At 40.6% G+C, this 11172-nt stretch overlaps 1 protein-coding gene across 5 annotated transcripts in view; it reads left to right on the top strand.

Annotated features, from left to right (window-relative positions):
• The window catches only part of ZMIZ1 (zinc finger MIZ-type containing 1), a 455177-nt gene that overhangs the window by 135179 nt on the left and 308826 nt on the right, over window positions 1-11172 (top strand). For all 5 annotated transcript variants that reach the window (XM_089510695.1, XM_089510694.1, XM_089510693.1 and 2 more), the window contains exon 3: window positions 3574-3700. The gene's annotated coding sequence lies outside the window, so the exon portion shown is untranslated. The remainder of the gene's footprint in view (window positions 1-3573; window positions 3701-11172) is intronic.

Below are 11172 nucleotides of genomic sequence, written 5' to 3'. Positions count from 1 at the left end.
TCTCTATATTCCCATACACTCTTACCACTGATCCTACTATATTTTAAGTTTTCAGAATACAGTCTTGCCCCAATTCTTCAGCTACAGCATATACCTTGTACAGATAAACATCTCAATCCAGATATATAGAGTAGTTGCAAAAAAATTTAATTAAGCATGAGCTTTTAAATTCATGGTGTACGTTTAAGTGAGCATATTCTTATGATTTCTAGATTTAACATATATTCTGTCATACATACATACATGTCAAACATGTCTGGTGGGGTGGAGAACTGTAGCTGTCTTTTGAGGTGCAAGGCAATAAAAGTATCACTTATTCCTTTAGAAGGAAATGCTAGTCATATTACGGGAATACTCAAGCAGCAAAATAGCATTGAAAGTAAACAAGTGCATCCTTAATACTCAGCCATACTCATCTAGAATTTGCATGTTTAGAAGATTTCCCTACTGGTTAAAAGTTGCTCAGGTTTGCAGCAGTCATCAGAAGTCAACTTCCTTCAAGGTCTAGCTGATATTATCAATTTTATCTTCCTGGTTTGTTTCCTACAATAAGTGCTTCCTTTTTAGTAAAAGCAAGTCTAGCCAATATGCTGAAGGATGAGAAACTGCATTGGTGTGCTGATACTTTGATTTAGGCTTTCCCTTCTTTTGTGGGAGCTTCTTATTTAAACCAAATTCAAGGTAAGTCAAATAATATAGCATAGTGTGTTTTGCAGGGGTGAACTACTTAGCGATTAATGTGATGCTTAGCAACCAGTAGACGGCCATCTGCTATCTCAGAACTGCTGAGGGAGGTGAAAGGCCCTAGATTTGCATGCCTCCTGTTGTTGATAACTCCGGGGAGGAGAAAAGGGGGGAAATATTTCATAGCAGTGTTCTTCCTGGAAAAGACTATGGTGGTGTCTCCTAGGCACCCCATATCTTTAAGATTTTATTTGCCATGTTTTACTTTGTTTGGCTTCATGGAAGGCTAGTCAATGTGACCTGATAGAGTAGGTTTCAGGGTGGGAAGTCAGGGACCTGCTATCTGACAACTTAAAGGAAGCTAGTACGCAGGGGGAAGAAGAAAATGTAGAAGCAATCATTTGTATGGGAAAGGAGCTCAAGTTGTGAATGTCGGAATTGGAAGTGATGGGGAAATTGAATGATAGTGATTGAGAATATAGTATGGAGTGGCATTGAAAGATTTCACACATCCGGTTACAAAATTCTCTCATATAAGTTCTCTAATTTCAGGGCACATTAGTGCTCTAAACGTAGGGTGAAAATGTTGTCTTCCTCACTCCATGGATCTCCTGTCATTATCTATCACCCCCCCCCCCCCCCAAGTTCTGATTTGTAAGGGCAATGAAAATAAAGAACAAAAGGAAGTGACAGATAATGTACTCTTCATACGTGAGAACAGGCACAAGTCAGATATTTCTGCAAGCATCCAAGTTAAGTAACATGTATTGTTGCTGTGTGCCTTTAAGTCATGTCCGACTTATGGCAACCCTAAGGAGAACCTACCATGGGGTTTTCTAGGCAACATTTGTTCAGGGGAGGTTTGCCATTGCTCTCCCCTGAGGCTGAGAGCATGTGACTTGCTCAAGATCATCCAGTGGGTTTCAGAGCTGAGCTGGGAATCAAACTCTGTTCCAGAGTTGTAGCCCATTTTCATCACCAAATTGTCTTGCTGGCAGAATCACGGGGGTGAGCTGCGGACAATGAACTTTCTTAACAGTTAAATAAAATGGATGTGTTTGTTTTATCTTCAGTATCTAAGCAGCTTTAAATTACTGTAAGTGTACAGACACACATGGAGTAAGTGTATTTATACAACAAAGAGCATTTGAAAACATGTATATCATATACTTGTACTTGTCCAAGCTCTGTGATTGATTGCAGCTCCCTGCTGAGCATATGACAGTCCTAAACTTAATGCTTTGTAATGTCTCTGGAAATGGCCCTTGAAGAGCCAAAATTTACTATACCGTATATATACTCGACTATAAATCGGCCTCACGTATAAGTCGAGGGCAGATTTTGGGAACAAAATTATGGATTTTGTCATGACCCTTGGATAAGTCGAGGGTAAAACTTAGTAGCATGTGACAAAGGATCTAAAGGATGAATCAGAGGGAAATAATGCCAAAGAAATTACAAAATTGCAGCACGTATAACTGTTTGTGTTCACGCTAAAGGCTGGATAGATGAGACAGCAGGAAGAGATCAGTGTTTCCAGGACAGATTACACTCTTGCCTTTCACCAGGGGATGATTCCTTTTAGTATAGTACATGCATTAACCTGTAGATAAGTTGACTCAGGGTTTTTGGGTTAATTTTTGGACTAAGATTTCTAAACTTACACGAGTATATACAGTATATTGGATATGTATTTAGTTTTAACTATACAAAGGTGACCAGCTTCAACTACAACAAAATAGGCAAATGGTTTACTTTTGTGAGCAGTACAGCCTTGGAGCTCCAAACCCATGTGAGATAGCAGCTCTACATCTTTGAAAAGAAAAACGTCATGCTGGATTTTCTCTTAATGGAAGAGAAATAGCTATCTTGTGAGACAATTAGAGGACATGTACAAAAATGGAATTAAATGACAGTTTGAGAACCTCTAATATATATTGCAATTAAGTACATTCTACTGCCAGATGAATTGCTCCCTTCTAAGAAGCATTCTAGATTTATGTTACTAAGAAAAGAGCAGCATTTTAGCCAGGGTGGTGCAATAGGAGCTAGAAGACTGCCATTTGATGTCTAAAAGAGCCATTTGGGTCCCTACCTGGCTCTAAAGCAGGGGTATGGGTTCAGTTCCAACTTCGTACCCCACCCAGTATGGCTCAGATAGCTATGCCCCTTTCCCATTTTATGTTTCCAAATTTAGGTATGTTTTTCTTTAAAAAATTAAATGATTGAAATGCCTCTCCTCGGGTGTATTTTTGAAGCTTTAAGCTAAAATAAGTTGGTACATTTCTTCCTATCATTTTGTCTTTGACTGCATCCACCACTTGAATAAAAGGGTAAAAGATAGTCCCTTGATATGAATGTCTAGTCGTAACCGACTGTAGGGGGTAGTGCTCATCTCTTTTACTAAGCCAAAGAGCCAGCATTGTCTGAGGACTGCTCTGGTGGTCATGTGGCCAGCATGACTGCACTGAACGCTGTTACCTCCCACCAAAGTGGTTTGCATGTTTTCGAACTGCTAGGTTGGCAGAACCTGGGACTAGTGACAGGAGCTCATCCCATCATGCAGCACAGGCCTTGAAGTGCCAACCATCAGATCTTCAGATTGTCAAAATCGGCTTTTTAACCACTAGGCCACAGTATCCCTTCACTTGAATACAGTTCCCCAATAACATTTCAGAGATTGAATTTGGCCTCTCAGCTGAAAGAGTTTCCACACTCTGTGGTAAAGCTCATTGGATGGGCCTGGACACACTGTAGTCTCTGCCTAGCCAATTCACATAATTGTTATGGAGCTAACACCCTGCTCTCTGACCTCCTTACATCTAGGACTTACTAAATGTAGGGGAAACAGTAGTCTAAAACCATTTTGCTTTTGTTTTTCCTTTGCAGAAAGAGTCTGAAGAATTAACTGTGTGAGATAACCTTCACCATCAAGTTGTGCATCTTATCAGTAGCATCAAGAGTGAGACTCAGTTCAGACCAGCAGTTTTTATTCCTAAAAGCTGATCAGCTAAAGGTAAAACGTTTACCATGTGCTATGAAGAACTGAGATTCAGAATTTAGTGTCACCTGTGTTATATTGCCCTGTGTGCAATTGCTGGCAAGGATTATGATCATTATTTGAATACATTATGGAAGCATAATGCATGCTTTTTGTGTGTGAAAGTGATCAATGCCTTCTTGTGAAGAATGAAATGAAAACAGTTGTTTAGTTATAGCTGTCCAGAAAAATATTATAATGGGACTAAATAAATCAATAAAGTATGTCTTTAAGACTATTGTGTGACCTATAAGCCCCCTTTCAACCTTATAATACACTAGAATATTCTAATTTCCACACTGTGTGCAAGAAAAATAAGAGAAGTAGAGCAGAGACTTTGTAGTTTCAAAGCTCACAGTTATTCATTCTCATATCAGCAAACCATGGTTTGCCAATATTTCTGAACTAATCATGTATGTGGTATATGACCATTGCTCTCAAGGTTAACCTGTGAACTTCTAGAGTCATTTGGCTGGTCTGTGGCCAGAATACTGGATCAGGTGGCTCTTAGATCTAATTCAATAAAAGCATGCTGCTTTTTTTCTTGTGACTTTACTGGTGAGGGCTTAGGGCAAGTCAGTGGCTGAACCTCTGTCCATTTCTTCATGAAGAAAAATGAATATGTTTTTTAGTACTCATTTGAAAACAGTGTCCTGAAAAAGCTGCTAGTAGGAGAGGAAGCTTGTTGGCTACGGTCCTGAAGGGCCAAATGCTGCTAGGAGCTGAATACTCCTTTCAAAATAATCATCCGTGGAAGCTGAGTTGTACTGTATATGCATTTGGTCATTCTTTTATTTGGAGCTGTGTGATATCTTTCAGCAGTGAGCCACAGAAGGGTAAGCAGGTGCTGGCTCCTGTGGTTTAATATTAAGTCATCTTCATGCTTGGATGGAGAAGACTGGATAGAAGCCCACAGATGGTTTTAAGGCGACCCATCTATTTATCTCTGGACTGCCTCTAAGTTACCTTGAAGCCAAAGAGGATGGTTGCTAGGAAACTGCCCACATGCTTTCTCTGGCTTCTAAGATAATCATTAGACCAGCTGTCTGTAAAGGGGGAAGGTCTGCAAAAGATGAGGTGAGTGTGGGCTTAGCCTGCTGCCGATCTCTCCGAGTGTAAGGGCTTGGTGGTTAGCTGGCATGGGGAGCCCTGTGCTGGACCACAGAAAACTAGTACTGTACTGTAAGATCTCTCAGAGTCTTCAGCAGATTATCTCACCTCTATGTAAATCTCAAGGAACCAGGTTTAAAACACACACACATCCCCCTTCTCCCTCCCCTCTACCCCCAAATTGAAATTAGTTACATGAAATCATTATCGAATTTTTGCAGATAGTCATCATTCTTATTCCCTAGAGTACTCACCTGATGCTTCCCTTGTGAAAGTGAGGATTTGTCCTTGTAGTTACCGATTAGTAATATGACAATTGATGAACTGGTAGTTAAATATTGGATTTGCTATATGGCCAGCACAGATCCCCCTGCATGTTTTCTCCAATATTACAGCATAGCGTGATGCAGATTCTTACCCAGGAGCAGCTTGTACAGTTCATTTAGTGTTTATGTGTTGTTGTTTTTTATTAACGATGATGATAGATGTCCTTAAAGCACCCACCAATGAGTTTAAAACATGGATCCATAGGAATTAAGAATCAACTGATGTGACAGGTCCCCATCTGTTGCAATGGGAGCTTTGCACCATGCTCGTCCGTATTGCCAACCCAAATGCAAGAAAAGAAGAACTGTTTAATTGTTAAGATTAACAGCAGTTATGTTGCCATATATCATGATTTATGTAAGAGAAATGTTTGGTGCTCAGGGCTTAAAGGATTGCTCACCTTTTAATAACCCTGTCACAGCCCCCTGTGTAGTTATTAGGGCAGTCAACCAATTAAACAATTGTCGTTGAGTAATCACCTCCCTTTTAGCTGATTAATGTATAAATTCATTGATTTAAAATTTAAAGACTTCACAATGGATCCTTTTATGAGATGCTAAAGAAAATGTGAATTTCTAGTTGAGCCCCCAGAAATAGCCACCCCCCTGATAGATGGAAAGGCCACATTTAGTATTTTCCATTTAATCTTGTATTGGAGTAAAACTACCAGAAAATGGTTTCAAAATATAGGGAAGCATAAGTTCTATCTGTTCAAAGCTGGCCTCAGTGATTAACCAATCAGGGTTTCAGTTGACTGATCTACCAGCTAAAGTTTGCAAATATGTTTATGCATTCTAGCTATAATGTTGTATTTACTTTATCTGGGAATAGATCCCATTGATTTTGGTGGACCATACATTTAAGCAGACATGTATAGGTTTGCACTGTAATGAGAGGCAACATGTGAAATTTGGTTAAGGGAGAGCTGGGGAAGAGGCGTTGAACATGTTCGAACCATCTACTCTTCCTTCACTTCATCTCAGTTTATGTTACTACAAGCTGTAGTGTGCAGAGGACAGTTAATATTCATGACTAGTAGGAGCTGCCTTGGATCCAATTTTGGAAGAAAGGTGAAAAATAGATAGCCAGACAGACAGATAATTTGGGGATTCCTTATAAGTGTCAACAGGAGAGAGTTTTTTTTCAGGGAGACCCCATCTCAATCAAGCTCAACTAAGACTTTTTGTAGGGTTCACGTTCAATTTGGTTTTGCAGATGATAGGCAGTTTTAACAAGAAATACAGCCACTTATTTTATAAATTACTGTCTAAATGATATGGTTTAGGATACAGTTTTAGGACTATATCATTTGTGTGTTGTTATTCATTAATAGAGATTATACTGTACCCCATTCATAGCAGGCTACGATGTATTAAAACACCAGTGTCTCAACAAAAAGTCATTTAAAAATTATAAATTAAAGCCAACAGTTAAAAAAAAACACCAGGCAGTTGGTAAAATAATGTTTGTAGCTCAAATAGCAAAAATCTAGCTGGGAGGAAAAGCATTACCACAGCTGGGGATGTACTTTTTTGTGTGTGACACCTTTTATTTTGCCTATGCACCCATCCTTTTTCATACAGACTCATTTTGTACAAGGGGTACTGCACAAATACTGATATGTGACTGTCCTAGTGATATGGCTAACTGTGTCTGAGTGTTTTCTTTTTTCTAGATAAAATAGTTTTCCACAGTGATCTATGCTGATTTGTTTGTCTTACTTTCTCTACAAAAGAGGGGGGGATTCCAGAAAGACCAAAGCAGATTGCCTGCTATCTTTTTGATATGTTGATACTTAGTAAAGCAATTATTTAATGCTATAGTCTGCCCTCCGTATCTGCAGACTTGGCATCCATGGATGGCAAGCCTGTGGGGGAGGAGGAGGAGGAGGGAAAATGAGGAGGATGAAGAGTGGAGAGGTGGAGGAGGAAGAGGAAGAGGAAGGAAAAGGAGGATGAGTGGCAGCAGGGCAACAGAGTGGGTAAGAGGAGGAGGAGAAAGGTGGAGGAGACAGGGAAGAGGAGGAGGAAGGAAAGGGAGGAGGAAGAGCAGAAAAGAGGAGGAGGAAGAAGAGCAGAGAAGAGGAAAAGGAAGATGAAGAAAAGGGCGAGCCCTGGCAGGACGACTGAGGGGGCAAGAGGAGTTGAAGGAAGAGCCGTGGCAGCAATGATGGGGGAAGAAGAGTAGGAGAAGGAGGTAGGGAAGATGAGGAAGAAGAGGTACCCCCTGCTGCCTGCCGCAGTGAGGCTGGCATCGGGGGCAGGGGGCAAAGTAATAAATAAAATAATTTTTTATTTCTATCCCGCTTTTTGCCAGGCCATCAAAGCGGCATACAACAAACTAAAAGACATCCATATATACATAGTACCCCTCCCCTTAAAAAGAGATTAAACAGTATAAAATTAAAACGAACATGCTAAAATCCAAATAATCACCATAGGCAGAGTTCGATAGATGGGAAGTCTTATTCGTGGCCGCGTATTTTATTCTGGGAAGGCCTGCTGGAAGAGATCCGTTTTCATGGCTTTTTTGAAGCTCTCTAGATGGGTAATTTGATGGATCTCGGCAGGCCATTCCATAAGTTGGGAGTGGCTGCAGAAAATGTCTTCTGAGAGGTCACCGTCAATCTGGTCTTTAAGGGCTGTAGTAAATTTCTCCCAGAGGTCCTGAATGTATGGGGCGGATTGTATGGAAGCAGGTGATCCCTTATATAGGTTGGGCCCAAGCCATGTAGGGTTTTAAGTTGATAAACAACACCTTGTACTGTGCCCGGAAACTAATAGACAGCCAGAGGAGTGACTTCAATTATATGGTCACTACTTGCTGTTCCTGTGACCAACCTGGCTGCCATATTCTGTACCAACTGGAGTTTCTGGACTAGGCACAAGGGTAGCCACACGTAGAGTGCATTGCAAAAATCAAGTCTTGAGGTTACCAGTGCGTGTACTACGGTTTCGAGGTCACCCTGTTCCAGGAAAGGGCACAGCTGCCGTACCAGCCGAAGCTGATAACAGGCACTCTTGACCGTTGCATTCACCTCATCTGAAGCAACGGTTAAAGAAGCACCCCCAGACAAGTGCCATTGTCCTCAATGGTGACATCCACAGATTTTGGTATCCATGGGTGTGTGTGTCCAGAACGGATTCCCTGCAGATACCAAGGGCCCAGTGTATTTGTTTACGTTGCCCAGGTTTTTAGTTGTTCCTTTATAGTGAACAATTGAATTCAGGACTCTGAAGCTGATATGTAGAATCTGTTCTCAAGAAATACAAGGATGTAATTCCAGCAGAATAAAAACAAATTATATTCATGTATTCTGGAGCATTTGATATAAATTTGTTAATTGCTCATAGAATGACGTTTGCATGTTAGTAAACTTGCACATTATAGATCTTCCCCCTATATTTCCTGTATGTTTCTGTATATTAAAATGTCAATTTATAAAGAGTGTAAAGAATCTTAATAGGATTTTGCCCAGTTCTTGAAGGAATATCATTGAGGCACAAGTTTGGAGCAGAAGCAAGTTGGAAGGACAAGATCTGTAATACCATGTTATGGCAGAAAAGGCAGGGAAATACTGTGTATCTTTTAAAATAGATCAGAGAACAGTACAGCGTGACTATGTCTGTCTCACTGGAGCCTTTTAAAGAAGAGATTGGATGAACACTTGTCCAGCACAGGGCTCCAGTCAATTACTAATCTTGCTGTACAGCCATTATTAGAAACAGGGAAAGGATGGACAAAGTCTGAACTCATTCCAGTTCCCAAAGTGGCATTTCAGCAAGTCCAATTGTCATATTTGTTGGGATAGAAAAAGAGCATTTGAAATTTAAAAAATTGTTGAAAAATATTTATTTGAATGTCAGGAAACCCTGATGATAATCCTGGGCAGGCAAGGATCTTCACAGTTCAGGATTTATTCTTTGCAAGATGTGCGCATGTTTTGTTTTGCTTTGATTTTGCACAGAAAATGGCATGCTGTTTTCTGCGCAGAAAGAACACATTTTGTGTGGACCAAATTCCTTACTATAGCACTTTCTGCAGGAGACACAACATTATCCACACAGAGTGATATTTCTTTGCAGAAGATGTTAGGTTTGTGTATATTATGTGTACATTTTGCACAGAATAAGTCTTGAACTGTAATTAGTCTTTGAAAAGTGTGCTGTTTTTACGAACTTTTTGCAACAGGAATAAAATAGCTAAAAGAGCTACACGTATGACTGCTGCTGTCTTTTGCTAGCACTGTGCTGTGAAAATGGGCAGATAAATGTTAGCCAAGGCCTGAGCAATAATTTTGGGAGAAAGTACTTGGTTGCCTTTGTTTTAGGTGATCCTCAAATCATTCTATGTTCTTACATGACCTTTCTGCTTACGAAAGAGAGCTGCTGTATGTATCTGGATCTTGGCTTTGCATCATTTCCCTGTCCTTAGCATTTAAACTGTTTGACAACGGAGGCTACTGCCTGACCCAGAGAGCTGCTGCACGTGAGCAGCGCTCTCTTGGGTATAAATACATCATGTTATAAAAGGAAGATGACTGAGAGCAGCAGGCTCTCTGGCGTGTTGATCTTCTTCCTGGAACTGCTAGCGATGATTCCCTTCTCCTGAGATCATCTCTCCGGAGTGATTCTAAGGACAACATCAGTTCCTAGCCAGTTGTGGAAAACCACACTAGAGGAGGTGCAAACGAACCCTGTGGGATTCCTTTTTCTCAGAGTGGGGCACAGGAGAGCTTGTGCCTATGGACTGTAGTTTTCTTTCTGTCTCTGTTTTCTTTGCTTCTTAATGCTGCTTAATCATTTCCCCACATTGGAGATGTTTTGCTTTGTTTTTGTGACATCTATACTTGTAAATAGAGAATAAAGAGGTGCGTGGATTTTCACATAATACAGGAATACTCAGGGAAGTTTATATATAATAGGGCTTAAAATAACATGTTATTGCAATTATAAAGTGTACATTGAATACTCCTCAGACAAAGCTACTTGTAAAGTGATAGATTTTAAAAGGGATATATCTGTAGGGCTAGTTTATATTAGGTTTATAATACTATCTTGATTTTCATCTGCAGAATCCTGGCAATTGCAGCTTGGTACTGATGGTGAGATTTATTTAGGGTAAACAATTAACTGTTAAACTTGTTTAAGAGCATAGTGTGGATGTGCCCAAAGTATTCTTCCATGCAGACTTCAGCTCACCTGTTTCTTGGGTTCTGCATTATCGTCCCCATCTTAGACATGTCTCCTTCCCTCTCTTCTGTTACAGTTCCTCTGGGTATCTCATAACAGTCATAGAACAATCACTTCATACTTCACATTGGCAATTAATTCCCTGCAGCCCCAGAAACATCAAGATATTCCTTCTTTCCTTCTCTCCTTCCTCAGAAATGTCAAAGTGGCAATAGAGAAGTCTCTTCCATGTGCGGCTGCAATACAAGAATGAGTTGGCCCCAAAAAGTCATCCTGGAGGAAGTTGTGTGTAGATATCAGACTAGCCCACTATATTTATTCCTACAGTCCCTGTAAAATCTTTTTTCCCATTTTTTCACAGCATCTGGGTTCAACAGTTGGTGCTCTGGTATTTCTTGTAGGAAACACATTGGCTGGCAGCCTGTTAGTGACTTACACAGGCATAAGTGCACAGGCTACATGTGTGTAAACTCCTTTTAGGATAGGTTGTAGAGGGCAACCTATCCTAAAAGGAGTTTGCCCTTGTTATTCATCCACAAAACAAAGCCACTCAAGTCTTGCTGTTGTTTACTGGTGGGCAGAGAAGGTAGGGAGGAGGTAGTTCAGAACATGAAGACCTAGCTGCTCTGAGATCCCAGGGGAGAGAAAAGATGGGCCCACTCCATTTGAAAGTGCACCCTCATTTCTTTCCCACAACCAGAGTGAAACCCATTGCTTCCCCATGGCCTGGATCTCCTCCTCACTTGCTCTCCTCTTCACCAGTAAGTAACAGAAGCAGGGACCTTTCCCAGGTTTTGACATCTTTCAAGTGGTGGGATA

Source organism: Sceloporus occidentalis, unplaced genomic scaffold (assembly GCF_023333645.1).
Source record: "Sceloporus occidentalis isolate IW3139 unplaced genomic scaffold, rSceOcc1.0.p SCAF_2, whole genome shotgun sequence".
NCBI classification, from domain to species: Eukaryota; Metazoa; Chordata; class Lepidosauria; order Squamata; family Phrynosomatidae; genus Sceloporus; species Sceloporus occidentalis.
Note: the sequence above shows the minus strand (reverse complement) of the source record. Positions and strands in the feature narration are given on the sequence as shown.